Consider the following 7,021-nt stretch of genomic DNA (forward strand, 5'->3'; position numbering starts at 1 on the left):
TATACAGTCAAGCCTTGATATATCAGACACGGTTATAATGAATGGTTGCATATAACTAATATAAAAACTTTCTCACCAGTATCAGTGTGCAGTGAATATATACTTATAACGAGTATGAGATGTAACGTAGTTATTTTCGTGTCAGATACAACTTCGTTATAATGAGGTTTAACTGTAGTAGGTATGTAGTATGCATGCTCCATCTCATGCTTGGCAGGCAAGGCTGTGGAAGCTATGCTGCTAGTGCAGTGATAGAAATCTGGCCTTGTGTACCTCGCAATTCAGTTGATTTGAGGCACTCTCAATGGAGATACTACTATTTTACATGCTGGTTCTCCTAAATTGCATATGTGATGATAACTAATGTCGCATTATTTGTGCACTTTCATGCTTCCACTGTACGATGCACTAGATTTTGGACACAAGCTCAAGCAGAGCACTATGGCCGCTGTTTGCATAACCATGTCGCTCCAATTGTTCGGTCGTAAATGGCTTCACATTTGCAACGCCTTTTGTGTAGTACGGTCAACTCCCGTCATTTCGACCTCAGTTTATTCAACTTTTCATTTAATTGGAACACAACGAAATGCCCCAGCGAGAAACCATACATTGCTTTAAAAGGAACATTCGTATAGTTTGAACATGAAGGTTTGCCACATTGGTTAATCTGCCTTTTTCATTTTCCTGTGCTGCCCTCTGCCGCACGCCGTTTGAGACGTTTTGGAATGGTGCCAGGGCTTTTGCTGGTTGATTTCTGTGCCTGTGTAGAGTGTGCGTTGGTTGTGCGTTTCTAGGATCACAAATGATTATTGATGGCTTCTCCGGGGCAGTATGTTGTTCCCTGGAAGCCACGTAACACTCACCGACTATATATACTGGGTGAGCAGGCCTGATTGCGCTGTTGTGCCAACAGTGCGGCCGATAACGGCACGTTGAGTTCTGTCTGCTGCGTGGCCGCGTTTGAATTTGTTGTCGCTGATTTCTGCACTTGCACCTTGCTTTTTGTATTCTTTATACACATTCTTTAAGACATTTCACATATTCAAGAAGCCTTCGAGCGCAGCCTTCCACGTCCGATTTGCCAAAGCTGCTGGTGCACTTGTTTACATCGACATATACAACCACAGGTCGTTGTTAGCACCAGGTATAAAAGGAAAGGTGCAACGCTGTTATGAAATGATGTCAAAATGTAGCTAAACCCACACGTGTGCATATGAGCCGCATTGTTCCACTTTGAGACGAGTCAATATGAGGGGCCTAGCCACTAAAACAACGGTAGCTGTGATCCAGTTGTTGTTGCCGCAATATGTATTGCAAGCTGTTACTTTCTTACTGATTCTCGCTTTTCTTTAACTTCATCATACTTGCAGTATGGGTATGCCATAAAGCATTATTAGAGAGAACTGTGCCCGTTTAAGCGCTCATTTATAGGCCTTGTTGAAAATGCAGATACCATCGCTGACACCGTTGGTAACTTGAGCAAGGTGGTTGTTAATTCTGCTGTACCGAATGCCCCATCTCTTCTTTCCCGTTTGATGCAAAATTAAACATTGCATCTCTTGAATTAAAGGGCCTCTGAAACGGTTTGAACAAATTTTGTAGGCGCATAGGGTACAGCTTAAGTTAATCATTTGCACCACAATTTGTGTGAAACGTCTCATATTAAAAGAAGTACGGACGATTACATGTTACCCTCCTCCATAATCATGGATTTTCTCGACTCGTTCGCCGAGTGATTGGGGCTAAGCTCCGCCTTCACTGGCTCTGCGCCATGATTACACGTCGTGGTGTCAACTTCCGGTTCTCTAGGAGGGAGCGTGCAAAGCCTCTCCAAACTCTCTGCCAGCTGCTTGGCAGTCGACCCCAAGCGAGAGCTATCAGCAGCATGCGTTGCGAGCATTCTGTCGCAGCACCAAACATGTCTGGTATTCCGGTAACCACAGGCGAGCTGGGCAATTCGATGGATGGCTGGAGGCATAAACTCGAGCTGATAAAGGAACTCTAGCGTAGGCGTACATGGGTGGCCTGATCGATTTGCACAGTCCAGCCACCTGTTGGCGCAGAGCTTAACCAGCCAAACAAAGCGCTAATATTGCTCTAACCAAGTATAAAACATTTGAAGCATTTAGATAAAAACGGTTTCATTACACTCCTGCGAAAAATGTACACCAGCAGCAGAGACTACATTTCGTTACTGCTGCTGTGTGTGGTTGAGCTCTGTGCCACCAGGTAGCTGCACCATGCAGACCATTCACATTACAGCTCCTGTTCATCCCGTAAAATGGCACGGTCAAACGGCCAGGCCCTGTCCCCTTGTGCTTGTGTTTACCCGAATACCGGACTCGCGAAACTCTATTGCAGTAGTAATCCTGCGGTGTAACGTGACAGCTGCAAATGTGCAAATCCTGGCTCCGATCTGATAACGGCAGTCCGATGCGCTGCAGCTAGTTTGCTCATCTGCTGCCTTGCAGAGGGACAGGATGTCGCAGCTTGACATATTTCCAGTCACTACGTTTGCAGCCCACAGCACAACAAAGTCTAATCATGGTGCTCGCGAAAAGGCTGAGAACGACTCTGAATGCGGAGCTCTCGTGAAAATGGAGGACGTTGCAACCAATTGTTGCAACACAAGTATGCCGGAAGTGCCAGAAGTGCTTAGGTGTAGTGAAAAATTGTTCTTGTGCATTCTCTGTGACTTTCCTTTTATAGAAACAAATTGACTAACATTTCAACTATTACGAACAACATTCGTTCACCATAATGTTGGAAAAATTATTGATGACGAGCCCTGGGCAGCTTAATCGGATAGCTCGCTAGTAGCCCTACTAGTGTCATTGGGGTAAATGACGTCAAATGGGTAGGGGCGGCTAAAATTTCAGCCTAGCGATGTGCTGTGATCCACAGCGATGTAAATTTTTAAAACCTTGCAATAAATTACGCTTTACGGGGAGCACTTTTACGTGTCAGTAATCAGAAGGACCTACTCTAACGACTTCGTATGTTTGTACAAAATAGTTTCAGGGTCCCTTTAAGAAATATGTCAGCATAAGAACATGTACAGACCCACCCACCAATGCAGCCAATGGACCAGCAGCCTAAGTGCAGATGTTGGCACAGTGCTGCGTTGCCGTTTGCTGCTTATGAAGGCATAAACCGTTAGTGACGCATGAGTGTCCGTGCACAGTCCGTGGTGGACGCAGGAAAGCGGTGATCAATCACGGCCGGCCGGTGAAAGCTGTCACAGCGCTTGATGGATGACCCTAGGTGAACAATGGGTGATCAATCAAAGTTGACAGGTGCCCTTAGGTGAACGATGGGTGACCCATAAAAGTTGACAGGTGGTTCCGAGTGAAAAAAAGGAAGATAGGTACGCTTTCGCCTATCGCAGTTTAGCTCGGCAAAGTGCCCATACATTTTTGTATACGCTCCGTGCGAAGTGAAGAGTAGTTGATTTCAAATTACTGACGGCAGAACTGAACTATAAAAGCAGTTTCCTTCGTCTTAACAGCTTACTTTTCGCGAAAAGTTCAGATCCGCCGGTAGCGGGTGCACGAACTCGACGGCACCAGGCCTCGCCGAACAGGATATCAACATTGGTGCAAATTTCATGTGTACGCCTTGGAAGGGCTGAAGCTTGTGCATTCTTCGTCGGCATGTCTTGACTAATTTTGAGAGCAATGAATTATATATACAAGCGAAGGCGCTGCCGCTGTCGCGTTGTCGGTTCGACGGCCGATAGCGTGGAGTTCGGTCGAACGTTCATCGGCATGCCGGTTCTGTCGTTGCCGTCGACAAGAAGGCCTGTCACAGTACGACAACTCGTGCTCGTCGGTTACGTCGTTGTCAGCCTGGTATGATAAAATGGTCTGAGCGACACACTGTGCGGAGTAGTCGGTCAATCGTTGGTGTACGTCGAGCGTCTTGCCGGTCTCGTATCGACGATGTCGGGCACGTGCTGCAACACCAGCAGGTTATATAGCGCCGACGCTGCAAGAAGACTAGATCAATGTGATGTACTTAAGTGTCGCCCAGGCGTAATGCACGGGTTTATCGTAAATTTGCTAGCCATCGATGAAAGGCGACAACTATATGTGACTCACGGTGCAAACCGGACCACTCCTGATGAACTAGCCTTGGGCGCTTTCCGTTTTAAATGGAGTTGCATTCATACGTTATGCACGTTTTCGGCACCGTACCGACGTCAAGCTACCAGCGGAGTTTCAACGCCGTATACGGCAGTGTTCACAGCAGCGCGCGTCCAAGCGCATTTTCAAACGGAGCTTGTATCGGCTCGCAAGTTTCGGTGGCGGTCTGGTCACGCAAAAACCCAGTTGCTCCCGGAACAGAGCAGCTGCGAGAAAGGGCGGTTTGACGAGTTGACAGCGGCGCCGGAGCGGGAGTCATTAGCAAGGATTCCAGCTGCATAGGCGCGCGCTCACGCCACGCGCGCAACCCGTCGGAGCCGTTTCCCTTCCGCCGAGGAGGGTAAGGGCAGGAAAGGGTTTCGCGCGCACTGCTCCGGCTTCGTTCAGCTCACACTCTGAAAACGGATGGGACGGCCACGCGTTGTGCGTTCCCCCGAGGAACTGGCAGCGTTCGACGAGCGGCGGCGTGAACTCGGCCGTGAAAGGGCCCGCCATCAGCGCGCCGATCCGGCCGTTAAAGCCTAAATATAGTCGGACGTACGCAGCGTGAACGCGCGCACACGTTGCGCTATGTTGGCGAGAACAACAGTGTCTATAGTTCGACCGATGGTTTGACGCACTGGCACTGCCAAGGTAACCACACGCGGCCAACGCCCCCGGCAGCTAATGACGCTCGCCGATAATGTCGGACTTTAACGTGCCTTTAGAGCCGGCCGAGCCCAGGCAATCCAATAGCAACAAGAAGATGCCGAGCTGAGGGAGCGGGAGGCCAAAGCTGTCTGGCACTTTTACGTGTGCGTTACTTAACTGTGACAGATCAGGTGCGTGCAGGACAAGCTTCACTTACCCCCATTTTCCGGTAGGGGAAGGGCTCGAAATTTTTTCGTGGCACCTTCCCCTGCGATTGGGCTGCGCGACCCTTCCAAAACATTTCGCTACTAATCTGCTAAGGCAGGGCGCATGCGCCGTCGCGCTTTGAGAAAGGCAGATTCCATCTCCACCAGCACCTCCTTGAGCATGCAGCGATTACCAGGAGCATGGAAGCACAAGAAATTCAGCAGACGGTGCTACTGCTTCCCTAAGCGTAAAGCCGTTTTATTTTTCTTTTAGTTGCTGACACTCCATCTGCTCATAAAGCCATTTGTTCCTGCTTGTTTCGTGTCGTGTCATACTGAGGCAGCCACTTAAACATTCTGCAAAAAAGAGGTGAGGCGTGCAGACAGGACACAAGAGCAGAGAAGTGGACAACATGAACGCCAACTATAACTGAAGGGAGCACTGAGGCAAAAAAAAGAAAGAAGACACAAAACTCATCTGCGCTAGCTCAGGAATGCCACGTGTCAGTCGGGTACATGTGCCGGTCTACGCGGGAGATAATTGTTAAGGCACTTAATCTCTTCCTTATGTAAAGTAATCGAAGGCTGACTCACGCAGGCACTTCCACCATTATAGATATGCCATGCCTCTACCATAAGATGCGCATCTTCCTTCTTATTACCGCTTCTCTACTCTTGCGCCCTGTCTGCACGCCTCACCTCTTTTTTGCATAATGAATCCTTACCAACTAGCTCAGCTTTCTGTCATTCTATTTAAACATGTTGGTGCTCTTCACCACATGCTAGCCGATTCTGACCTCCAGAGCAAGAAGCAGAAATATTAGACTACTTGAGGCAATGAAAGAAGAAAAAAAAAAGAATTGCGTTCATTCATTTTGCCATTTTGTTAGTTCAATCAAATCTTGCAGTCCCACGAGGGTCGAATTAATAACAGAAGTTGACTGTTATTGCATCATATTTTGCTCTAATGTTATATTAATTGTGTTGTGCGATGCACACATTTTTGGTTGTGAAAGTCTCTCTGGCCTTCGTAACTTGCCTGCTATGTGTGAAACGGCATATAGATGTCATTGAGAGTTTGATGGAAGACCATCTGGTCAAGATGAAACATGAAAAAGAAAGGCGTACACTAACCAAGTAAAACTTTTGAAAAAACAAGAAAGAACAAGATGTTTCAGATTCCATACGGAAGCCTTGTGAACGGAAGCCTTGCTTCTGCTTCCGTGTGGAAGGCTTCCGTTCACAAGGCTTCCGTATGGATTGTGAACAAGGCTCTTAAAAAGTTTTGCTTGGTCGGTGTAAGTCTTTCTTTGTCACAGAGTATAGACAGATATATAGATATAGCAGATAGGTTTGGGACAGTATCCAACTTGAGAGGATGAAAACAGTATGGCTTCAGCCACTCCGTTTCACTTATATAGAAAACTGAAAAAAAAGAAAGAACAACGTAAAGAAATGGACACCTTAGCATGTACAACCGCTAACATGCCCAAAAGGGCAAGAAAAAGATGAAATATCAGCAACAAACGCAAGTTGCCGCACAAAATAATCCCTAGCATCATGAGCACATGCCCGTACTAATAACGAAGTCTTGCACTGGAAGCTGTTCTTTTAAGGCCACAAACTTGAACAAGTCCAAGGTCCAAGTACTGTCTCAAGTGACAGTGGGTGATTGCCCAGAGTCCAAGGTTAGTATTGCGGCTGCTGCCTTTGCCTAGCACTTAGGAGGCAGTCCAGAAACTTGTGGGCTAGGCTCTCGTCCGTTACTCTGCACACACATGATGCAGAGCTTGCACAATCTATAAAAAGGAATGCTTTGCGTAGCTCACACTAAAGTAGTACGAAGGGCCTTTTAGGCCACACCAAAGCGGAAGCGTGGTGAAACAAGGTTTTCACCCTTCACACTATCTTCACATACATACACAGAATTTCAGCACGTGGCCTACGCTATACAAGATTTACCTTTTGACCTCTTCATTGAACCATGTTGGAAATGATCTTCCTGCTGAGAGTTTTCGTAGTATTAGGGGACGTACAGTC

The sequence above is a fragment of the Dermacentor albipictus genome, chromosome 8 (assembly GCF_038994185.2).
Source record: "Dermacentor albipictus isolate Rhodes 1998 colony chromosome 8, USDA_Dalb.pri_finalv2, whole genome shotgun sequence".
NCBI lineage: Eukaryota > Metazoa > Arthropoda > Arachnida > Ixodida > Ixodidae > Dermacentor > Dermacentor albipictus.